Below are 27,205 nucleotides of genomic sequence, written 5' to 3'. Positions count from 1 at the left end.
CCCTTGAGGCGGTAGAGGTGGGATTCCTCGCTGAGTCCGAGGGAAAAACCAACCCTGGAGGGTAAACAGATTAAGAAAGAATGAAATAGCACCAAAGTAGAGTTTCACCTATTGTATGGATAACGAAAAATTGTATCTCCGACAGTTTATACCTGACTGCAAAACTCAGTAATTTTGATTAGTCTGACGAATTATAACCCAAGAATAATGAAAAATATGCCGCAAGGAGCTTTTTACATGCCATTTTTTCTTCTTCTCCTTCTGCATGAATGTGTCACTTAGGACCAAGCGAAATCAACATTTGTTTAGCTTTCGTCCTTGCCCAACAGTTCTTAATTTTCTCCGATTGTTGTAATTTCTGGTCCTCCGACCAACTACGTCGAGTTGGTTTCTTCTCGTCTTCGTCAAATCCCCTTGCGTGAACAATTTTCCTGATAATATTTCTATCCTGCAGATTTGGTGATCCTAATTCATCATATAAAATATAAACATTATTTGTTAATAACCTTGCAACAAATTAACGAATCAACTTCAAATTTTGTGTGGTGCTCTATCTTATTAATACATGCTTGTATTTTAAGTTTGGTTATGATAAGTTTTAAATTGTAGACGTTACATATTTCAGTCATTATTCCCCTTAATCATAAGAAGTTATCAGTCGAAATACAGGGTGGTCGGAAACAACATGAACTGGATATATGAGCGTTAGAGGGTTGGTAATACTGATTAATAAACTGAAAACAAAATTATGACATATCTCTCACTGTTGTCATTTAATCAGCTCCTGAAGTTAGCGAGTCACATCGCTTCGCGGGCGAATTCAAATGGGCTTTATTTGGCGTTGTTGCTAAATCTACAGGTGGCTTAAGACTGGTTTGAAAGCATCAAACGAAGAAGTAATCCTCGTCGAGGGAGGGGTTTGAACACGGACCTTCGTGCTGACAGAATCGCGTCATATCAAGTACGTTGCGATGACACTGGCTGAAGCCTACGATGTGTTTATGTTTGATGCTGATTTCTCGGCATTGGTATAGTTGAGACGGGCAACCGATCCTCAACCGGCAGCAAAGAAAACGGCATTCGCTTAATCTCCTGGCCCCTCGCTTGCCCAGCAGGGGGTGATTTATAGCGGTAGTGGGCTTTAAAACGGAAGTTCTCATTCTCCAACAGAAAACCTCACAGCTATGTTGCCAATGCACGCCAGTCTCTTTTTTTTTCAGCTCATAAAATTCGCAGGTGCTTTCTTCACTGTTTGAAAGTCTTGTAACATTTCCTTCCTTAATTAATATTTGCGAGGTGTATTGCTTTTCACTTAGCTTCAGACAATAATGAGGAGACCGCAAAATATGACAACCATGCTCTTGACAGCGTTCACCTGCCTTTTAAACGACACTTGTGTCCAGAAGAAAGAAACCGACTGACAACCCTCATTTTCACTAGGGGTGGTCACGTTTTGGGACCAGAAGCTGCCGCCTGGGGATACGTTCGCCGTGCCACCTTTAGCTGCTAGGTGACCGGTCATTTCTAGAAATGTTCGTTAAGCATCCTTGAGGACATGGACTCGCATTGCAACACAAGTCACCTTTGATTGGTGCTCTCAGACCAGTCATAAGCCACGTGCAGATTTCACAACACCGCCTCACAAAGACGATTTGAATTCGCTCGCGAAGCCGTCTGGCTGGTTAACTTCAGCAGCTGATATAATGACAACGGTGCCTGATAGGACCTACTGAATTATTTCTTGCAAATTATTTATCAGTATTACCACCTCTCTAACGCTGTCCTTGTAGATAAAATCGTCTACCTTAAGGAGTGACTAAACATGAAACCGTCAATATCCGAACAAGTTGGCTGCATTTCACACTAACACATCGAAGCAACGTTGCCAGGTCTAGAAAAGAAAGATCGATAGGTTTTACGTTAAAAAAATAGGGAGTTTTAATGAAAGTATCGGTAGTTTCTCGAGCTCTGAAATGTAATATAACTAAAGAATGCAATATTCATGTGAAGTTATTATGAGAAAAATATACAATTTTATTCAGGTGTACTCTCTGGCCACTATTTTCTTCTCCTTTTTCCTTTTTTTCTCTCCTCCTCTTTCTCTGCACTTTTTCTATAGATGTAGTTATTCATCAGGGGTAAAAATTGTGTACCAATTTTGAAGTCGTAGCAGAATGCAGATTTTATATTCTCTATGTTGATCGGAGATTTTCCTTCGAATGATGCAGTAAAGCCTGAGTTTGAGTTCAATAAGAGGGGAGGGATTACGTAATTCGAGGCTTAAATGAATGTGGGGAAGTACCTTACGGATGATATCATAAAACGTCACGCAGTGAGGGGAGGAAAGAGTGTTTAGGCACCATTAATCATTATTATTCTTTTCCTTAACTTTGTAATGGAAGAAATGTCGGGAGTTATTTATTTTTTCGGGTTTTCTGGTATGTTGCAAAAAACGGGAGATCTCCTAAAATTTCGGGAGACCTGGCAACACTGCTTCGAAGGTATTCGGCGACGTAAAGATGGGAAAGGGCTAGGGATGGGAAGGTAGTGCCCATAACCTTAATTCAGATTCAGTCCCAGTATTTGCCTGCTATGAAAATGGGAAACCACTGAAAACTATGTTCAGGGTTGCCGACGGTGGGTTTTGAACCCACCATTTTCAAATACAAGTTCAGAGCTATGCGACCCTAACCGCCCTGCCAGTTCACTCGGTGTGGCCGTGAAATCCTCTTTTAGAACCCAATTACTTTGGTAATATACAGTACCTAGGTACATCTATCATTGAACTTATTTTTTAAAATTCATTGCTGTTTGTACGTGTAGCGAAGTATGATGGTATTTAATAAAGGTGGCGGAGATTATAAGAGTGAGGTTATCAGCAAGAAATTTTGTCTGCAAGAGAGAGAACTGATAGCCATTTATTGAGAGATACTAGTGGATTCAGGAAAGATCATCAATTACCACATTTATGGGAATTAAAATATTTTGTGCAACAAAAACTTCGTTACATTTTGAGTCAAATTTCATGAAAAAACGACGGTATTGTTATTTGTTATAACTCGGGATTGGAAGTTGGCCTATACATTCCCTAAAGAGGCCTATACCAAATCTAAAAAATCCTAAAAAGGATCTAAATGGTGGCAAAAAGGACGTAAGAATGAGATGCAAATTCATGCCCTTCCTGACGCCAACCCTATATGGAGGGATGTAATTACTATTGTGTGTTTCTGTGGTGCTTAGTAGTGTAGTGTGTTGTCTGAATATGAAGAGGAAAGTGTTGGGACAAACACAAACACCCAGTCCGCGTGCCAGAAGAATTTATCAGACGCGATTAAAGTCCCCGACCCGGCCGGGCATCGAACCCGGGACCTTCTGAAGGGAAGGCCTCAGCGCTGACCATTCAGCCAATTATTCTGACATCTCCTGCATGGAAAATTTTCACTTATTTGTTTATATAATAAAGGGTTTACTCTCTAATGTAACTTTATTTTTAAAATATTAAATAGTTTGCCCCAATCCACTGTTCACTTGATGGATAAGTAACGTGGTTTGTTCAATATTCCACCTTGATCTGCCTCCTGTAGTGGAATTTAAAGCGGAAGCACACATTTTCTCGATTGATATTGGTTTCACTTTTGTGCACCTCAATATATCTCGCTTTACGATAAAGTATTCGCTATATAAACTATAAGAAGTTCCATGCATCAACAGCTTTCTCTCTCGCTGGCGGCTGTATTGTGTTACTCCAGGTATTCTGATGAATGGCTACAGATTAAGAATGGAAATCGCATTGGCATTATTTGAATAAAAGCAGGAAGAGAGATAGAACACGGGGGAGTGGGTGGGAAAAAAGTACCTAATATGGAAATCTTTTTTAAATTGCATTTTGATATATCTCTTCTCTCACTTTTCGCGTATATTGCTGTTTTTCTCTACCTGCTGTAGGTTGGTTCTTTGTTTCGCCAGAGAGCCAGTTCAGCTAAAAAGCATATTTTGCACTTCGGGACAGTATCAAGAACTGAATTACGGTATAGCTCTTAATGACAGCATTCCATCTTTATAATCCTTTGACATACAATATGGACCTCAGAGGTCTAAAACAAACTTTAAAATTTATGGTATTTTACATCATGTGAACTCGTGTGATATTTCCTGACACACGTTGTCACACCTAACATCTTGAAGAGAAATTCCATGCCCTAAATTTTACACATTTTGTTTGAAAGTGACCCATTATTACACTTAGAAGCTCGATCAATGACTCTTTTGAATCTCAGAAAAATACAATATCTATATCCAATATGTTGGCCACTTAAAGTAGTTTCAGTATTATTTCAGTTTGTTTATTTGTCCAACCCTTGTCCCGTTTCTCTGCGGGGTCAGGTATGAGGTGTGATGAATCTATCGTGGCGGGTTTTTGTGACCGGATGCCCTTCCTGACATCAATCTCATCAGAGGAGTTAATGAGATGAAATGAATGACGTGATATGTGATAGCAGGAAGGGAGAGGGTGACACGGTGCCGGCATATAGCCTACTACTGTCGAATAGCACCACGGGGTCTGCTCAAGGCTTAACGGGTCCATCCGACGGACTTATCACCATCAACAGCGCTACATGCACTCACTGCGGAGAGGTTTGGAATTTAATCCAGGTCTTTGACAGGCAATCTAGTGATTACAAATTGTATACCACACCTACCCTACCCTGCCGGCCAACATTCTGACGGTGAAATGTTTTCGAGCAACGGGACTCGAACCGGCTAACCACGGTGTCAGACCGTTTAGACTTCAACACCTTAACGATCATGGCCACCAGGCGGGCTAGTTTCAGTGTTATTTCAGTATTATTTAATATAATTAGGCCTTATGACTTGCCATCCTGTTGAGAATGATAGAAAACTTCAGTATAATTAATCAATTTTATACGATTATGATTTACCATTCTGTTGAGAGTGAAATTAGTTTCTTTTGGTGACTTCTTCATTTTACTTGTATTTACATTGATTTGTAAGAAATTTACCCTCTAAACTGGACCCGGGTCATATTTGAAATGTGTGCCTGAGGCCCGTGTTGTAAATTGTGTCGAAAATAGATATCTGACTTAGAGTGTTAAAACTGCAGTTATATTTATTGTCTTTTATAGCCCAAAGTGAATTCTTAGTAATTAGCGGTGCACTTTGTTGCAAGTACAAATCGCAATGAGATGTAAGAAAGAAAGTTCTGCAATAAATGCACATAACGAGTGGAATGAACTGTGTCCTCGGTTACTTCCAGCATCTAAGAGCCATACGCTAAATAAGTAAATAAATAAATAAATAAATACATATTCAGCATGTGTTTATATTAATAATTATGTTAAATATAGCTATGGAGAAAGGTAGGTATAGGAATGAAAATATATACATAAATTAATGAAGTCCTTACATGCCCCTTAGAAACTTAAAAAAACTTCGTTCCAGAGAACCATAAAAACCCGCAATCCCTACATTAATCATAAATGCCCAATAATCCCCGAAGAGTCTGAGCTGATACTCGTCAGGAAGAGGTTGAATTAGTGAATGTTCATAATATTTTAAGTGTCAATGTTTTGTTACAAAGTATATGGTTCAATGTACCTTATTCTATCCATGTACGTTATTTCAATTAATCGATCCGGACAGCAACGACCTCCGATTAATCCCGATTGATTTTATTTTACTCCATTTGTATCAGCCTTTCTCATCAACTACCAGCAAATGGGATCATTTCAACGGAGCTTCCTTTAATGGCCAATGCGGTTTCTTTACCTCCTCGACCCAACGTAGCAAGTTGCAAATCGAGAATTTTGTAGGCGCACAGTTCAATCACAGAGGCTTGCAGACTGAGCGCTGAAAGGCATGGGAGTTTATAATGAAGATGTGTGTAATTTTAGGTCCTGCAACCATCTAAGATAAGTTGTGAAGTAAGATTCCAAAATACGATGAAATAACAAAATGTATTTTTGTGTAGACATTTTATATTTACATTTTATTGCAATTAGATTTGTTATGTGTAGACATCCATGATTTACTTTTTCCGTTTTTCTTGTTGCAGGTAAGAATACCTTCTTTTGTCGCACTCCGAAGTATCTGCATTTGTAAGTATTAGAATAACTTTTCAATCTTAATAGTTTTAAAGAAAAACTGCTATTGACACTGCGTACGACAATTGAATGGCGAAAGAGTACATGCCGTAAGAGTTGTAATTTAGTTTTCTATAAGTATGGCCCGGATATTTATGTGCTACACCTACATTTTAAGTTTCTTGTACGCTTAAAATATAATTCTTTTTAGGTTTTGATTCGTGGATGTGGCCATTGATGTCTTCTAAGAATGTTTTCATGGTCGGGTTGGTCAGCACGTTTCATGAGACGTTTGCAGACACCAACACCTGATATAGACGAGAGCACTGCCTTCGTGCCATACTGTAGCTCGGATGACGTCGCGAAAAGAGGCGAACAGTTTGATCCGTCCTACCCGCGTATTCGAAGCACTTCGCACGGCTGTGTATTGTAAAGAAGAAATATTCTCAAATGTTGTATTAATATAACAGGTTAGATCATTAACACCTATAATTGTTTGATATCTCGTAAGTTAGGTCTACCGGTATGCAATTTTATAAGAAGTAGACTTCAAAAATGATCAAAATGGTCAATGCATAACGATTGATGTAGGCCTACTCGTTTATGTACCCAACAAATGATAATTTAGTTTGCATTAATAAAAATATGCACGACGACGAATGTACGGTAGACAAATAATAATCTTCTTCTTCTATCTATATAAATAAAATCGTAACGACCGTGTGTCTGTACATTGATTATTTTGGCGAAATTTCCATACAGTTATCCGCTTAAGGTGTAATAATGACCATCTGCATAATTTTTAGCTTTGGTATCTGTTTGTCTGTTTGTTTGTTTGTTTGTCTGTCCTTCTATAACTTGAAAACTACTGGATATATTTCCACCAAACTTCATATTTAGAATCCACCTGTCCTTGGGTAGGTTTTAGCGCAAACATCGTTTCTAAATCCCTGAAATGAGTGGGGATTGTTACGAAACAAAAACCGTGATTTTGCACTCCCTCAAAGTATACACAACCGAACTTCATGGAAATCTATCTGCCTTAATGAAAATTAATTTCTAGACCTTTTTTCTCATGTGCATCATTTCGATAACAGGATTTAATAAGGGAGATATCATTAACGGACCGTTTTCGGTACAAATCCCAGCGGACTTAACCCAAGAGTGGGTGCGCGTGAAGCGTATTCCTTACAACTTGAAAACTACTGAAGGTATTTGAACCAAACTTTATATATAGCATCCATCTGTCCAAGGGTAGGTTTCCTTGGTGTCTATTTGTTTGTTTGTTTGTCTTTCTATAACTTGAAAACTACTGGATATATTTCCACCAAACTTCATATTTAGAATCCACCTGTCCTTGGGTAGGTTTTAGGGCAAATATTGTTTCTAAATTCCTGAACTAATCGGGGGTTTATACGAAACCAAAACCGTGATTTTGCACTCCCTCAAAGTATACACAACCGAACTTAATGGAAATCTACCTGCCTTAATGAAAATTAATTTCTAAACCTTTTTTTCTCATGTGCATCATTTCTATAACAGGATTTAATAAGGGAGATATCATTAACGGACCGTTTTTCGGTACCCACCGGACTTAACGCAAGAGCGGGTGCACGTGAAGCGTATTTCTTACAACTTGAAAACTACTGAGATATTTGAACAAAACTTTATATTTAGCATCCACCTCTCCAAGGGTAGGTTTTAAGGTTTATACCATTTCAAATTCCCGGAATGGACTGGGGTTTTATGGGGGACCGAAATGGTGATTTTTACTCTCCCACAATATATAAAGTACAAGACCAACCTGACTGGAAATCGATCAAACTGTTTGGAAATCCAATTCTAATTTCTTTTTCTCATGTGCATTTTTCAACGGGAGGATTAATAAGGGAGATAACATGAAAGGTCGGTTTTCAGGCTAAGTCTAGCGTACATAGCCCAAAAGGTGTCATACGTGCAGCAGATTCCTTATCTATCTACATAAATCATATCGTAACGACCGTGTGTCCGTGCATTGACTATTTTGGCGAAATTTTCGTACAGCTTTCCGTTTAAGGAGTAATAATGATCACCTGCATATTTTTTAGCTATAGTTTCCTGGAAGTTCTAAATTTTACCCCCCCCCCCCCCCACCCTCGCCCAAAATCAAGATTGCCTCACAATCTGCCACACGAGCTGAATAATGGAAATTAAGCAAATTTATACGTTTTAGCCGGTAACCTACGGAAAACTTCCAAGATCTTTAAATATTTCACTTTTTATGCCGAATAATATGGAAATATAGGCAATTTAATGACGGTGCAGACCTTCGTTTCGAGGTATTTCGCGGCTAAACGGTAAGTCCTATTACAAAACGGATGGCACGATCTCCGTTCAATTTCGAGTGATCTACAACTTTGGTACTGTGATATTTTGTCGTCTCTCCCTTATAAGTAGATTTGCCAGTATATTTCGATGGTTCGTAAATTTTGTGCCCGTATTACTTAGTTTGACACACTTATAGGAAAGGTAGAGTCATAGAATTTGGCACGCACATTGACACGACCAATGGCTATATGCGAACCCAATTTCATGATTCTAGCTTCCACATAATTACAGTATGTGAAAAATAATGTAAAATGTTAAAAATGTACCCAAATTTCACCCCATTCAAATATCGTAACTCAGTCGAACCCATAAATATGTGAGATACGAGAAAATGTTTTAACACTAAACATGTAGAGCGATAAAAGGGACGTCTGAGAGTGCAAACCGTTCGTTGGTATGATGTACCGTTTACGAGCAGTAAATCTCGAAATGAAGGTTTGCCCTTTCAAACGTGCCCATGCTTATCTGTCATCTATATAAATATAACCGCAACGACCGTTTGTCTATGCATTGGCTATTTTGGCGGAATTTCCGTACAGTTATCCGTTTCAGTTGTAATAATGACCATCTGCATATTTCTTAACTTTGGTATCTGTCGGTTTGATTTATGAGCTTTTATAACTTGAAAACTACTGAATATATTTCTACCAAACTTGATATTTAGAATCCACCTGTCCTTGTGTAGGTTTTAGGGCCAATATTATTTCTGAATACCTAAATTTACTGGGGGTTTATCCGAAACCGGAACCATGATTTTGCACTTCCTCAAAATATGCACATCCGAAATTAATCGAAATCTACAATCCTTAATGGAAATCCATTTCTAAAACTTTTGTTCTCATGTGAATTTTTCGACAGGAGGATTAATAAGTGAGATATCATGAACGGTTGGTTTTGCAGGTTAAGTCCAGCGGACGTAGTCAAAATGTGTTGTACGTGGAGCAGATTCCTATCTATCTATATAAATAAAATCGTAACGACTGTGTATGCCTGTACATTGACTATTTTGGTGAAAATTTCGTACAGATACCCGTTTGAGGGGTAATAATGATCGTCTGCATATTTTTTTGGTTTAATTTCCTGAAAGTCATGATTTTTTACCCCCTCACTCAAAATCCAGATTGCAGCATAATCTGCCAGACAAGCAAGAAAATTGAAATTTGGCTAAAATTATACGTTTCAGCCTGTAACGAACGAAAAACTTCACAGATCTTTAATTTTTTCATTTTTTATCCCCGAAGAATATCGAAAAATGGAAGCAATTTTAATGATGGTGCAGACCTTCGTTTCGAGGTATTTCGTGGGGTAAACGGGAAGTCACATTACATAATGGATGGCACAATCTTCGTTGAATTCGGAGTGATCTTCAACCTTTGTCTTATGACTCTTTGTCGTATCTGTATCGCTTATACGTTAGATTCGTCTCTATTTCTCGATTTTAAGTAAATTTGGACTCTTTACCTATATAATTCATACTTTCAATCACTTACAGGAAAGATAGTATGATCAAACTCTACACGAACATTGGCCCACCCAGTACCCATATGTGAGCCAAATGCTATGTCACATAATTATCCGAAAAGATGAATAGATGAGATGCGAGAAAATATCATAGGACCAGCCATTTAGATCGCTAAATACTGCGCCTTACGGTACAATCATTTGTCAGTATGACGTACCGTTTAGCAGCAGTTAATCTGTAAATGAAGGTCTGCAATATTGTAAACATGCATATACTTTCGTATGTCCATCTATATATATTCATTGATGTCGATTTGTAGCGATCGAGAAAGGGTATGTCTGCTATTGTAATCAGTAGCCTACTCCCTACACCGACTTTGACTGCTGGCAATAGGAATGGGGTCCTTCTCCAACTCCTGTGTAACTGGCATTAGTAAGGAGAGTCTACCATTTTAATGAATAATTCACTTCTCGATTTGTCTTGCAGAAGACAAGGGATCATGCAGTTTTGTTCGAAAGTCCCCTACCCTATTGTGTTTGGCTCTAGGCCAGGGTGCCCGCCATTATAAACAAATGTTCCAATCTAAAATTTGACTAGCATTAGGCATAGTGGCCTGCTATTTTCATGGAAACTCACTAATTCTGTGTGACTGGCAGTAAGCTGGCAGGCAGCAGTAAAAAGGGCCTGTCATTATAATGATAACTGCACAACTCAATTTTGACTGGTGGTAGGGAAGTTGCCTGCTATTATAATAAAAACTCCTCAACTGTAATCTGTCTGAACGTAGGAAATGGGTCTGCCATTGTAACTAAAACTCCCCAAATCGATTGTGACCGCGCAGTAGGCAATGGGGCCTGCTATTATAATGTAAACTTGCCAACTTGATTGTGAATGGCAGTAGGCAAGTGAGCCTGCCGTTATCATCACAACTCCGCAACCCTCACTTAACATTGGAAACAACGTATGTGGACCTCCCCATGCTATTTCTCGGATAATGCTAAGAGACATGCAATTTTAAAACAATCTCATTTACTGCACGCACAGTATTTACGTCGATATCGGTATACAGTGTAGAATGCCGTAGCGAAGCACGGGTACATTTGCTAGTAATAATAATAAACTCGTGTCTCCATCCCGCGGTGGTGCAGCTATTTTCAGCCACACCCCCATTGGAGGTGAACTGCATGTGCCATTCCAACCACATACCAGCCCTCCTGCCATTCTTAAATTTCTGGTAGTACCTGGAATCGAACCCGGGACCCCGAGTACGGCAGCTAATACACTAACCTTACGCTACGGAGGCGGACAATAATAATAATAATAATAATAATAATAATAATAATAATAATAATAATATAGCTGTGTCACCATACCTCTAGATGCAGTGCAGCTTTCCTGGGTTCCTCTCTTTGAACTGTTGGCACCTAGAAGGAATTAAGTTGCATTGCTTGCAATACCTAAGTACGGTCTACTAGCAATAGTTTAATTTAAATTGCTTAAAGTGTACGTACAGTAATGCCAAAATCATTGAATGGAAGGTTGGGTTTTATAAATGCATTTAGTTCTATATTTTGAACTTGATTCCCCCTTTATTGCACGTTCTCAATATTACCTAACCCAAGAAATAACACATATGTAAGGTCACCTGGTTACTGATCATCTAGGTTACTTTTAGGATTGTACTTTATCAACAGTGAAACGCACTGCCATAAATCTACATAACAAGAAGAAAGTCAAAAGCAGAACTCACCCTCAAGCTCGTGAAACATACTCCTGTATTCTTCGTAATACTGTAGTTACATTTTCGGTTAGAATTTTCATCTTCCATAAGTTTCTCCTACCCTCATTCGAAAAAAATGAAAATATTGGTGTATATTCACTTGTATGCCGGCCCCGTGGTGTACGGGTAGCGTGCCTGCCTCTTACCCGGAGGCCCTGGGCTCGATTCCCGGCCAGGTCAGGGATTTTTACCTGGACCTGAGGGCTGGTTCGAGGTCCACTCAGCGTACGTGATTAGAATTGAGGAGCTATCTGACGGTGAGATAGCGGCCCCGGTCTAGAAAGCCAAGAATAACGACCGAGAGGATACGTCGTGCTGACCACACGGCACCTCACAATCTGCAGGCCTCCGGGCTGAGCAACGGTCGCTTGGTAGGATAAGGCACTTCACGGGCTGTAGTGCCATGGGGTTTTGTTTGGTTTGGATTCACTTGTATAGTTGGATATTCTTCGTCATGTGCACAACTTTCCGGCAATGTGGAAATTTATTTAAATTATTAACATAATATTTCCATAAAAAAGTGCTATGCGGCAACAATTGAGTGAGCAAATTCCACGAGAAGCATTACGTTCCTTGAATTTACATTGCACACCACACGAAAATAATATACCTAACCTAAACAATGACGTCTCACTATCTTAGCGAGACCTGTTTATGCAAATTCTGATGTAATAAAGCATGAAATATACTTAAAAATAAAGGTCTGTCTTTCAATAGTCATAATTATCCAATGAATGATCTCAATTACTGTGTTTTACATTCACAACTACCATTCATAACATCCATGTAGACCGCCCCAATTGATCAGCTGATCGGCTTAGCGCGCTTCCTACAGTACGGCCTGTACATCACGAAGTGTTAAGCAAGGCTGTGTGATAGCCCCCACTTTGTTTTCGTTGTATGTTGCCGCTGTCATGGAACTTGTCAGAGATGATCTCCCTCCAGGAATTCATATAATTTACAGGATGGATGGTAAACTTTTTAATTTGAGCCGGACATCGTCTGCGGTATTAGTTGAGTTACAGTACGCTGATGATAATGCTGTCGTAGCTCAGATACAAGAAGAGCTTGTGATAATCCTGAATGCTTTTTCTGCTGCGTACAACAAGATCGGACTCAAACTGAATACCAGCAAAACACAGATCTTATACCAACCAGCCCCTGGGGAAGGTCAAAGAGTTATCAATGTCACAATTGATGGAGTGAGCCTTCAAGTTGTAAACACCTTCCCATACCTTGGCAGTACCCTCTCATCAAGCGCAAATATAGATTCAGAAATCCAACGCAGAATTAACCGTGCAGGAGCATCCTTTGCTAAGATCTCGAGTTTTTGACAATCATGATGTCAATATCACAACAAAGATTCTTGTGTACAATTCTGTTGTAGTTCCAATTTTACTCCACGGATCTGAATCCTGGAAATGCTACAGTCGACACCTTCAGAAACTGAAACGGTATCATCAACGTTGCTTGAGGAGAATACTGCAAATAACTTGGCAAGACAGGCGCACAAATATCAGCGTTCTTGAAGAGGCACACACCACCAGTATAGAATTGATGGTTTTAAGACGCCAGCTACGATGGACAAGCACGTAGTTCGCATGCCCAATAATCGCTTTCCCAAACAAGTGTTTTACTCTGAGCTATCAGCAGGTAAACGCTGTGTAGGCGGTCAGAGGAAGCGATTAAAAAAGATGTAATCAAGGCTAACCTGAAGAGATGTAACATTGATGTTGATAACTGGGAGAACTTATCCCTTGACCGTTCATCCTGGAGATCACTAGTCCATTACGGCACAGTGTCTTTTGAAGAAAACCGCCGACGTACAGCGAATGACAAGAGGCAACGTAGAAAGAAAAAGAAGTGCTGAGGAGACATAGAAATAACATGACTGCTCCATCTGGGACTAGGTGTCGTCACTGTGGCAAATTGTGTAACTCCCGCATTGGACTGTATAGTCACCTCCGAACGCATAGATGAAGAGGCATCCTGCCTGGAAGACAAACCTACTCGATTACGAGTGTTTGCTATCATCACATCACGAAGGCAGTGACGAAAGTTTAAATTACCGTCAGTATTGCCAACTGTGGAAGAAATAATAGTTTGATTACAGTAACTAACGGACTTATTTTGCCTAGCTACACTAGCAATGAGCGCAGCTGTAGATTTATGCTACTCAAGATGGGATTCTTGCTCACACTTAACGTGAAATAACAGAAATCTTAAGTAGACTTCAGTAAGCGTGCTAGGGTATTGCAGTGCAGTTTTTAGGTTAGTTAAGGGAAACTTACTTGTTTGGAGCATGCCTGGGAAGACTGACTACTCGACCATCCGTAGGAAAGTTTCGATCTATGTAATCCATTTTTCAATTTAGGCATTCTTTCGCTATACAACAATTAAAGTTCGACAAGTATTGCAGCAACCATTCACCCCGGTTTTTGCCTACTGCTCTTTCTGTGGGCGACTGGGAATAATGGTGGAAATAATTTTACGCTATGTTTCAATGGGAAAGTAACAGTATTCATTTGAGGAAGACAAACCAGCTATTTATTTTATTTTAGGTGTCAACCCCTCTTTTAGGTCTTTTTCGGTACAATGAGATGCACATATTCTGCTTCAGGAAGTGTTAAACGAATATATATCTTGAAATTTATTAAATAGCGGAGAAAAAATAGATTAAAACCTAAAAATCCGGACCCAAGTTATGAGTGACGGCAGAGAGGGAAGAGGTGCGGGGGAGGGGGAGGGGGGTGTTGAAATGGAGGTGGAGTGGTGCAACCGATTGGCTTCCAACTTCAGCGACACGGGTTCGAATTCTGGTGACTACGGATGGAATTTTTAATCACGTCTAGTACATCAGCTGTCGAGGGAATTATTCTTTTTGGAAGCACCATTTAAGGAACTTCTACAAGAGCTTCAGGAAAAGAGGGACAGCAATGATCAACCGCAACTTGACACGAGGTGGCTGTGAGTTGCGACACATCATTACTAGACTTGCGGTGTGTGGGTTTCACTATCGTTTGTGTCAAAGGGTGAGTTTCCATGAGCCAAGTCAGGACTGTACGTGCAAAAGTTGTGTCGAACTTTCTGAAAATCATCACATTCTTAAGTGTAACCTGAGGGTAGAAACTATAGCGAATTCTGTATTGATGAGGGTTCGTGACAATCCTGTTCACGCACATGTGTGCGCAACAAAACATTTATTATTATAACAAATGAGGAATTGTGGATTCTGACGGGAAGGGCATGAAATCTGAATCCTTAGCCAATATTGAAACGGAGTCTGGGTGTTGTATAAAATAATAGTTATTGATTGCCGTACTTTCTTTTTAAGTCAATGAGTTCCTACAATGCAGGAAGTGTGATCTTCCAGAGGTAAGCTTATGATGCTAAGAGGACAGATTTCTAAAGAACTTACTCAAAAATTAAAAAAAACGAACTTGAATTTGCTGCTGTAATGTGTGAAAATGATGGTGACTTCAACACTATACTTCCTAAATACTTTTCACAACAATAAGAAGCTGGAGATGGAGGCTGTGTATCCTTAACTATACAATACTTCTGGGCTATTCATAGTAAAGCGCTAGTGAGTGTTACACTTACCCGGATGCTCCGATTCCTGGACAGGGCAGGGTTTTCTAACTGGATCTGAAGGCTGGTTCGAGGTCAACTCAGCCTATGTGAAAATTACTGAGGAGCTCTCTAATGGTGATATAGTGGCCTATGTCTTGAAAGCCGATAATAACGGCCGAGAGAATTCGTTACGCTGACCACGCATCACCTCGTAAAATACATGTGGTTTTGGCGTTTTCAAGTGGAGCAACTATCCCTTGGTAGGGCAAGGCCAGTTAGGGATGTAGTTCTGTGGGATCTGGTTTTGTATTAGCAGTAAATGTGAAGACAGGGATGATTTAAAGACACTTAGGAATATTACTGATCGGATCAGTATGGAATGGCATGAAAGGTGGATAGACTGTTATTTGTTTCCTAGGGTTACGTGATACGGGTTATTTAGCTGTAAACTTGCGATAGGGAGATGATGGCTTTGAATCTCACTGTCGGCAACTCTGAAGATGGTTATCACTGGTTTCCCATTTTCACATCAGTAAAGTGTGCGGGACTGTACCTGAAAGAAGGATACGCCCAATTCCTTCACTATCTCATCCATTTCCCTATCTTATTGTCCATGAAAACCAACTAGTATTGGTGTTGTGTTAAATTGTAGGAAAATCATATAAAATAAAATACATTAATGAAACATTTTTGCTGATTCGTTTGGTCGTTCTGAGGGTTAAAAGAGTATTGTTGTAGCTGTTCGCGTTACTTAATTTATTGTTGCTGTAATCTTACCACTTTGAAGATGAATTTTGAATCTTGAGACCTGTTACTAAATTTAGCTTCTGAGTTTCACGTTCAAACAAGCCATCACCTTGTGTGAGGAGGGAGAGACTCTCAACACAAATCTTCTTTCATAAGCGAGAAAATTCCTTGCTTGCAATATCGCTTGCTGTTTAAATATGCTGGCCTTGGAACTGGATTATTTCGGAACGAAGTTCAATATTCATCGCTAGCTGACGAGTGTTTCACATACGATTGCACAAAAGCTCTTGTCGACCTTAAAATCCTCCCATCATTCAGAAGGGGGTTCACCAAACCAATCGCACAATCAGATATTATTTTTGTTATTATTATTAATTCATTGAAAAGCAATCAAACCAATTAATAATTAATAATAACAACAATATTCGCCATTAGTATCCAAAGGTGAGCCTCCGTGGCTCAGACGGCAGCGCGTCGGCCTCTCACCGCTGGATACCGTGGTTCAAATCCAGGTCACTCCATGTGAGATTTGTGCTGGACAAAGCGGAGGCGGGACAGGTTTTTCTCCGGGTACTCCGGTTTTCCCTGACATCTTTCATTCCAGCAACACTCTCCATTCTCATTTCATAGCACCTATCAGTCATTAATAAATAACTTTGGGAGATTTTTTTTGCTAGGAGCTTTACGTTGTGCCGACACAGATAGGTCTTATGGCGGCGATGGGATAGGAAAGGCCTAGGAGTTGGAAGGAAGCGGCCGTGGCCTTAATTAAGGTACAGCCCCAGCATTTGCCTGGTGTGAAAATGGGAAACCACGGAAAACCATTTTCAGGGCTGCCGATAGAGGGATTCGAACCTACTATCTTCCGGATGCAAGCTCACAGTCGCGCGCCTCTACGCGCACGGCCAACTCGCCCGGTAACTTTGGGAGTGGCGACCCCATCGTACTAATAGCCTATATCTGCTTCATTCATTGCATCAATGACTGGAAAACAGGTTGTAGGTTTTCATTTTCAGTATCCAAAGGTAACGGAAGGCACTTAGGAAGAAAAAGTATTGTAACTAAATCATGTTAATCATAAATAATTAATGAACAGTTTATTCCAGTTATTTCTTAGCTCGATGGCGTTTTCTTGTTTCATCTTGAGTTAATTTTTCTAAGAGCTTAATATCATTCTACCATATTGCATATTTCCGGGCTGAGTGGCTCAGGCGGTAGAGAGCTGGCCTCCTTAGCTAAAGCTGATGAGTTCGATCTTGGCTCAGTTCGGTGTATTTAAAGGTGCTGAAATATGCCAGCCTCGTGTCGGTAGATTTACTGCACGCAAAAGAACTCCTGCGGGACAAAATTCCGACACCTCGGCGTCTCAGAAAACTGTAAAAGTAGTTAGTGGGACGTAAAGTCAATAACAAAACAGAACATACAGTAAATGCGGTTTAAACTTAATTTTCGGCCGTCAGCGGAGGAGTTCGAATACTTGTTTATAAGATGAAGTTGGGAGAAGGCTTTACATTTTGTTTTAGATAACTTACAGTGTATCGTCCCTAACGTTATTTGGGAGTTCATTCCACCAGCTCAGGGTGCTGATAGTGAACGATCTGTTGAATGTTCAGGAAACTAAGGTATTGAAATCTGGAGGACAGGCAGGTAAATAGGAGTATTTTCAGAACGCTCAAGAAAGTAGCTTCATGCAGCCTATATCTGCTGTTCAATGGTAACCAAGATAACAGTCCTTAGAAAGGAGGGCCGTAGGCATAGCGCCGTATGTCCAATGTGTATATTGTGCATGAATTTTGGGCACGTTGCAGTGAAATGCGTACTGTAGTTCGTTATTTATATAATTGTAAACTGTAACGCAGTAATCACGTAGTGTGCGCCTCCTCACTTAAGGGAACAGTCTGGAGATAAACAGATATACTTTTTACTTAAAGCATGGATTTTCACGAAGCTGTGTGGGAATGTCACCTTATAGAGGTTAAGTAAATTAATTTTAGTGATTTTTAGAAATATATGTAAAAATTATTTTATGTACATTATTCTGTAAATTGTATAAAGCTGTTGTATAATATGGTTTGGCATAATAGCAGGCTTCATAGCCTGAGCCCCGCCATATAAGAAAGGCAATAAACTAAACTAAACTAAATTAATTCACCTACAATTAATAGCTTTCCAAAGAAAACTAATTTTTAAAATATTTTTAGAAATTTTTAATTCCATTTTTTCATGAAATTTAATTGATATTAATGAAAATTTATAAGGAGATATATTGTACTAAAGTTTGTGCATACTTTTATGTCCTAAAATTTTGGATTTAAAGAACCCTACTACTTGAAAGCATACTGCAATGAAAATTATCATACGCAGGTTTCATAATATAGCAGTGATACATATACAATACAAGTGTTGTTACATTTGGCAGAATATTATGGGAGAAAATGGGAATAATAGGTAAAATAATAATTGGCAGGGAAATGAAAGCAAAGCAGACCCACGCCCATATCTGCTGTGTGCAGACTAGCAAACAGAGCATTGTTAAAGTGATACATTGTTTGAATCCAACAGAATAATGTCATGACAAGAAAGAAGAAAATCCTTTCAATTTCAGCCATAACATTGTTTTCGCCTTAGTGACCAACATCTCGATTTTTATCTTCGGACTGTGTCCTTAACTCGATCCAGAACGTCAATTTAACTCACCCAATGTCTATGACGTACTGAATCTTTAGCCCGGTCGATGTCCGTCCTACTAGCATATCGTCGCTGCCGGGACAAAACCTCCTATGTGAAATATTTTAGCTTAGAACTTTGGCCGGTAAGGTTCTGTCATCTAAGGTGCAATATTGTATGAATATTGTCAAGGCATTCTCGCTCCTCATAATGTATGTGCTGCGGGTCAGTATATCTCCAAAAATATTATCACACAGGAGGTTTTGTCCCGGCAACGACGATATAAAGACGAATAAACTTTCATTTTTCGTTGTGTAAGTCAAGCCTTATTTATCCGTGAAGTTGAACTTCTACCTAACCCGACTGATAACCTTTATGACGCCCTGCTTACACAGTGAGTTCAATTCTACGCTTGTTAGAAACCTAATTATTTTTGGTCATGTGATCCTTGACAGATTCTCACGTGCTACTTCGATAACTGTTCATTCCTAATTATAAATTACGTTTGTTCGCGTGATTTGTGTATTGCCCTATTTCCAAAAACGGAGAAAATCGAATATTTCTTCTTAGAAGACTTATTCATTGCTACGAAGTGGATGCATGTAGATAATATAAGTCCATAGCCAATTCAGAAGGTGTGTATTTTATAAGGGCTAATAACCCCAAGGGGAAGAAATCAAAATCTTGAGATTTGCCGTTGATATTGTTATTTTATCTGACTCTGGAGCAATTGCTGATTGGTATGGACAGAGTCTTGGGGAAGGAGTGCATGATGAAAATAAGTAAGTCCAAAACAAAAGTAATGGATTGCGATCGAACAATGTCAGGTGACACAGGCAGTATTCTATTAGGAAGTAGATGAGTATTATTACTTGGGTAGGAAAGCAATTCATTGTGGTAGGAGTAAGAAGGACATAAACTACAGACTAGCACAAGCAAGGAAGACCTTTCTTAAGAAAAGAAATGTGTGCACCTCGAATATTGATATAGGCATCAGAAAATATTTGTGAAGACTTTTATCTGTAGCGTGGCATTGCATGGAAGTGAAATATGGACGATAATTATCTCAAAAGAAAGAGAATAGAAGCTTTTCAAAATGTGGTTTTACAGAAGAATGGTAAAGGTGAGATGGGTACATAGAATCACGATTAAAGAGATCGATTTTGCTAAATTTGATCAAAAGAAGAGATAGAATGATATGACACATCTTAAGACACCCAGGACTTGTACAGCTGGATTTTGAGGGAAGCGTAGGCTGTAAGAAAGGTAGGGGTAGATCAAGGTATGAATATCAAGTAAATTAGAGCAGATGTAGGATGTAGAAATGAAAAGATTAGCACAGAGTAGAGTGTTATGGAGAGCTGCATCAAACCAGTCTATGGACTGATGACTCAAACAACCACCACCCCTAAAACAACAATTACCATGTGTATTTTATAGCACCATAAGGCACGTAGCCTGCTACAGTTTGGTTACCTGCTTATAAATATTTCCAGCGTCAAGTCGCGTACAACTACTAAAGTGGATAGTGAATAAGAACATAGTAACGACATTGGGGAAGGCGGAGTTAACGGGAGCTATCACTCGAATTTGATGGGTAGAAAACATGGAGCCTGTATAATCCAGTAATATGTGTGTATCTGTCCGCGCGCGTCAAGCGAAGTTCATGTTCGTCTAATTTTTATTGGTTTATTTATATTCATTTCTCTTCTTTGCTTGGTAGGTACCATATAATTAAGGTTAAGAATCCTTTTCTGTCACTAAAATAACGTTGATAACAACAAAATGAAACAAATATAGCTTACAGGTAACTTAAACAATGAGAACAACATTTTTGTTTTTGTGTTTTGCTAGTGGTTCAATGCCGCGTTAACACATTGGAGGCTTTCGGCGATGCAAGGATGGGAAAGAGCTAGGACTGGAAAGGAAGCAGCTATGGCCTTATTTAAGGTACAGCCCCAGCATATGCCTGATGTGAAAGTGGGAAACCACGGAAAACCATCTTCAGGGCTGTCGATGCTGGGATTCGAACCCACTATCTCCAGAATGCCAGGTCAGAACTAGGCAACACTAACCGCACGGCCAACTCACTCGCTACAACAATATTACCCCTTATGTTGTTATTAATACTATTATTGGTGGTAGTAGTAGGAGGATAGTTAGTAGTTTTGCCCATTCAAAGAGCACCTTGGAACTTGTTAGTTGGTTTGATGGCTTTCGTCTTCTTATCCTTCCCTAATCTCTTCATGAATTCGTCTTGCCTTCTAAAATTTTCTTACCAGCATTCTTTTCTTTCTAGGTTTCTCGGTAAATTAGTGCTTAGTTGTCCGACTCGTTGGCTGAATGGTCAGTGTATTGGCCTGCGGTCCAGAGGATCCCGAGTTCGATTCCCGGCCGGGTCGGGGATTTTAACCTTAATTGGTTAATTCCAAAGGCTCGGGGGCTGGGTGTGTGTGGCGTATTCGGCATTAGAAATCATCCTAGGTAGGGCTCTCATCTTGACAGACATGCAGGTCGCCTAATAGGCCGTCTACGAGAAAAAGACCCGCACCAGGCCTCTCCGGAGGCCATACGCCGTTATTATTATTATTATTATTATTATTATTATTATTATTATTATTATTATTATTACTGCTTAGTTACTACTAAAGTTCTGAATTCTCCACGATATTCTTACTTATACTTATTCTACTCGGTTCCAGAAGCGCATTTGACACTGTAGACATCCTGGCTGTAATAAACAAGATGCAATCTTACTAATTCGATTAACGAATTATTAACTTATTTTTATCGTCACCTAAAAAAATCGCGCGTAACGGATTCTAACCCTTGATGAAACCTCTCACTGGCTAACCATGAAGGCAGGCACCTCGCAGGGTATTTTTTAGGCCCTTCGCTCTTTATTCTGTACATAAACGACATATAGTCAAATTTGAAGGATTGTAGCTACCATCTTTATGCGGACGACTTACAAACATATTGTCACAGTAAGTCCTCGGATTTTCCTTAAGCCATAACAGACACCAACGCTGATCTTCATCGACTTAATGCTTACTCCTTGAAAAATTCCCTCCTACTAAACCCTTCCAGGAATCAAGCAGTCATTATTGGCTCTGAAAATTTATTAACTACAACACGAGATGAAACTATTCCTCCAGTTACACTGAATGGCAGAGTTATTCCGTATCGGGCGAGTTGGCCGTGCGGTTAGGAGCACGCAGCTGTCAGCTTGCATCCGGGAACCCCACAGTCGGCAGCCCTGAAGATGGTTTTCCGTAGTTTCCAATTTTCAAACCAGGCAAATGCTGAGGCTGTTCCTTAATTGAGGCCACGGCCGCTTCTTTCCCACTCCTAGGCCTTACCTATTCCATCGTCGCCAAAAGACCTATCTGTGTCGGTGCGACGTAAAGCAAATTGAAAAAAAAAAAAAAAGAGTTATTCCATTCAGCCAACCTGGAGAAATCTTGGAGTGACAATTAACGAAAGTTTAAAGTGGTCTGAATATATTAAAAGTGTTTAAAAATGATATTTTGGATACTTCATTCTCTTGAAAGAAACAGCAATATTTTGCCATGTAATGCGAGAGTCAAACTCATATAGTCACTAGTACTTCTCATCCTGGACCACTGTGAGGTTACACTTGTAGAGGCAACAAAGGAGCAGTTGTTGAAATTTCAGCGAGCGCTTAATTGTTGCCTTAGATTCACAGTCTGAGGTATTATACACGTCACTCCATACTATCGCACTATTCCATGGCTGAAACCTAATGCACGATGAACGTATCAAGTACAGTACTGATACATATATACCGACTACTCATTGACGGCAGACCACTATACATTTCATCCTAGCTAAAGTATTTCTCCTCCTTTCACAGCAGTAATACCCGCTCTGGTTCCTCTCTTTCTATTCCTGTTCACCGATCCTCCATGTATAACAATTATTTTGTTGTGACGGGTTCCAGACTTTGGAATTCTCTGCCTGTCAGTGTCAGAAATACCACCTCATAAAACTGCTTGCCGAGACTACCTGCTGAATGCAGGTGACTAATTTGTATGACTGGATGTCTGGATGAGTAAATTACTGTGAGTTAGAAAAGTATAATGTATTGTAATGTATATTATTGTTTACTGCAGAAGATCTCGAGAAGCTGCTGAATGGTATGGACGAAGTCTTGGGTAAAGAGTACAAGATGAAAATAAATAAGTCCAAAACAAAAGTAATGGAGTGCAGTTGAACGAAGGCAGGTGATGCAGGAAATATTAAATTCGGAAATGAAGTCTTAAAGGAAGTAGATGAATATTGTTACTTGGGAAGTAGAATAACTAACGATGGCAGAAGTAAGGAGGACATAAAATGCAGATTAGCACAAGCAAGGAAGAGCTTTCTTAAGAAAAGAAATTTGCTCAGTTCAAACATTGATATAAGAATTAGAAAGATGTTTTTGAAGACTTTCGTATGGAGCGTAGCATTGTATGGAAGTGAAACATGGACGATAACTAGCTCAGAAAGAAAGAGAATAGAAGCTTTTGAAATGTGGTGTTACAGAAGAATGCTGAAGGTGAGATGGATAGATCGAATCACAAATGAAGAGATACTGAATCGAATTGGTGAGAGGAGATCGATTTAGCTAAATTTGACGAGAAGAGGAGAATGATAGGACACATCTTAAGACACCCAGGACTTGTTCAGTTCGTTTTTGAAGGAAGTGTAGGTGGTAAGAACGGTAGAGGTAGACCAAGGTATGAATATGACAAGCAGATTAGAGCAGATGTAGGATGCGGTAGTTACGTAGAAATGGAAAGGATAGGATGGCATGGAGAGCTGCATCAAACCAGTCTATGGACTGACGACACAAACAACAACAACATATATTATTGGTGGAACTGTGAAGGATCAAACCAACCTTCGTGTTGAATACCCAACATACATATATTGTTATATACTCTTAAGGTATGCTCTCATTAATTTACTACTACGGACGAGTTGGCCGTGCGGTTAGGGGCGGGCGAATGTGAGCTTGCATCCGGGAGATAGTGAGTTCGTATCTCACTGTCGGCAACCTTGAAGACGGTTTTCCGTGGTTTCCCATTTACACATCAGGTAAATGCTGGGGCTGTACCTTAATTAAGGCCACGGCCGCTTTCTTCCAACTCCTAGGCCTTTCCTATCCCATTGTCGCTATAAGACCTATCAGTGTCGGTGCGACGTACAGCCACTAGCAAAAAAATATATTACTACAGTGATTAAGTGTAAGGGAGGGCCAAGAGCTACGTACAAGGGCGTAATAAATAAATAAATAAATAAATAAATAAATGATCTTACGAAGTCTTCTTCTATGATGTCCATTTCCTGTAGGCTTCCTTTTTTTCTTCTAACCACTTAACCTTGGAATTCTGTGAGTATATTATATATTAAAGCGTCGCTCTTCGGGCAAAATATCATATCTCACAATGCTCTTCCTGTCCATTACTTTCCTTAAGACTGGCCACGCCTCCCAACCACATATGGATTTGCAGTCCATCAAAACAATTTTCGTTGTGTTCATTTTCTTATGCTAACCAGCTAACGTGTAAAAGAAAATGAGCCTAAAATATATTTATTTAACATTAATTACAAGTAGGGCCAGAGGTCCATTTTGCTGTAACTAACTGCTACTTTAACTGAAATGTATCAATTAATATACAAAATCTAATAAAAAGAATAAATAAAAAGCATAAGATACATTTTCCTACTGAGGATAAAAAATAAGACTGAAAACTAAATATCTAGGAGATTACAATATTACTTTCACCATATACAACCATTTTGCTTTCAAAGATCTTCATTGGGGTAATCACATAAATATTATTGTAAATAAAGGGTACAGATCTCTGCACGTGGTTATGAGGGTATTTAGGGCTTGTAGTAAGGATGTAAAGGAGAGGGCATATTTGTCTCTGGTGAGACCCCAACTCGGGTATGGTTCCAGTGTATGGGACCCTCACCAGGATTACTTGATTCAGGAACTGGAAAAAATCCAAAAAAAACCCAGCTCGATTTGTTTTGGGCGATTTCTGACAACAGAGTAGCGTTACAAGACTGTTGTAAAGTCTGGGCTGGGAAGACTTGGGAGAAAGGAGACGAGCTGCTCGGCTAAGTGGTATGTTCCGAGCTGTCAGTGGAGAGATGGCGTGGGAGGACATCAGTAGACGAATAAGTTTGAGTGGTGTCTTTAAAAGTAGGAAAGGTCACAATATGAAGATAAAGTTGGAATTCAAGAGGACAAATTGGGGCAAATTTTCGTTTGTAGGAAGGAGAGTTAGGGATTGGAATAACTTACCAAGGTAGATGTTCAATAAATTTCCAATTTCTTTGCAATCATTTAAGAAAAGGCTAGGAAAACAACAGATAGGGAATCTGCCACCTGGATGACTGCCCTGAATGCAGATCAGTAGTGATTGATTGACTGATTGACTGAACCATCAGAACAAACAAAGTAACAGAGCTGCCAACTGCTCCTCTTCAAAATACGATTTTCCTGCCTGCCACAACACTAGCTTTCTCCAAAACGGCTCTAACGATTCCCATGAAAATCGCAGTCTAAAATTATTCGGGTCTAGAAATCGAGTCATGGTCACATTTTCGGTAAATTTCCTTTTCAGGCGTTTACTTGCTCTTTATTTTTAACAGCATGATGGTGACATCTATATTTTAATTAGGATGTCAGCAAAACAGTAACGTTTCAACAAGTTTAACTACCGAATAACAGATGGCAATTTTGCAACCAATCTTAGCGACAGCTGTCAGATATGTATCTATCTAGGCATACTAGCTTTCTCGAAAACTGATCTAATGATTTCGATGATTTCCAGAAATATCATGAGAGAAACTGAGGCTATCTCGGTAGATGAACTAATGCGTATGAATAAAAATTTACCATTTTATAAACATAGACTATAGGCCTACTAACAAGCCGGGGTCGAACCCACCTGTTTGAGGTCAGAAGACCAGTGTTCTACCGTCTGAGCCACTCAGCCCGGCATTATAACAGATATACATTCAGTAATTAAATGTAATTAATTTCTTACATCTATAATAATGCAGTATGTATACTGGGGTAGCTGACCGAGCCCAGTTAAAAAAAATCGCTTATGGCTTCCGAAGAGGTCTGCTGGAGTTATTTTCAGGTGACGTCTCAGGCGAGCGGCGAGTCTGTGAGGAAGGGGCCCTACCTGTGATGAAACTGTAATGATGAAGACAGCTCACACATACATTCCCCGAGCTCGAACAATTAATCAATTATGGATAAAATCCTAGATCCGACCAGGAATTGAACCAGGGATCTCTTCGTCCAAATGCCAGCATGCTAATCATTTAGCTATGGTGTTAGACCGTGGCCCAGCATTACTGGGGAATGTGATGGTTTTAATGATCTATGTCTTTTGTAATTCAGGGAGAATAACAAAGTTGACGTCATTTCCAGATCTTACTCGCTGAGGAAGTTCTCTGAAGTAGGAAATCCGTCCAGAATTTATTTATAGAGCCAACTGAGTTAACCAAGAGCAACGTGGTTGGTAGAGGAAAAACTGAACTCCCTGTCTTTATCTAGGCCAAAGCTGTGGATCATATATTCATAAATACGACTCAGTCACTTAATCACCAAACCTATGAGAATGTAATTTGGCAAAGATGTTCCCCTTGGGTCTTAAGTAGCAGCTGTGTCGGCGGATGCAGAGTGTGTCTCGGCTCAAAAGTGGCCACTGCACGTCTGTGGTTCGACTACTCTGCACAACGGCCGGCCAACCCAGCAGAGGAGGGATGGCCACGGTTCTACGGTGGCTCTACACCTCTGTGTTTGAGTGACGGAGAAGGGCTGGTCCTCTCCATCAGCTGTCCTGAGAATGGTTTACCGTGGTTTTCCATTCGCCTGCACTAAGGTGAATGCCGGGACATTTCCTAGTACAGATCATGGCCGCCAATCCCCTCACCTTCTCCATACACCTCCTTCTCCCTGGCCTGTGAGACGGCGTTACCGCCTACGAAGTCCCCCGTCCCCTTCAAGGACGGAATGAAAACTTCATTAGTAGGATAAGTAATGGCTAGGCGTGGGAAGGAAGCAGTCGTGGCCTTAATGTGTGAAAATGGGAAACCACGGAAAACCATCTTGAGGGCTGCCGACAGTAGGGTTCGAAACTACTATCTCCGGGATGCACGTTCACAGCTGCGCGCCTCTAACCACACGGCCAACTCGCCCGGTTCTAAACCGTTATATATATCGGTATTCTGTTTTCATGTTGCTAAATAATACCCGGGGGCTTGTGATTAATAACCGAGATAATGATACTAACTCCATATTTTTAAGTGGAACGGCACGAATTCATGCAGCTGGCTTAAAAGTTCAGCTGTGTACAACTTCAAATATACGCCCTGTGGGTAGGGGACGCAGACGAAGAATTCACCCACGGTATCCCCTGCCTGTCGTAAGAGGCGACTAAAAGGAGCGACCAAGGGATGACCAAATTAGAA

The sequence above is a fragment of the Anabrus simplex genome, chromosome 1, assembly GCF_040414725.1.
Source record: "Anabrus simplex isolate iqAnaSimp1 chromosome 1, ASM4041472v1, whole genome shotgun sequence".
Taxonomy (NCBI): Eukaryota; Metazoa; Arthropoda; class Insecta; order Orthoptera; family Tettigoniidae; genus Anabrus; species Anabrus simplex.
Note: the sequence above shows the minus strand (reverse complement) of the source record.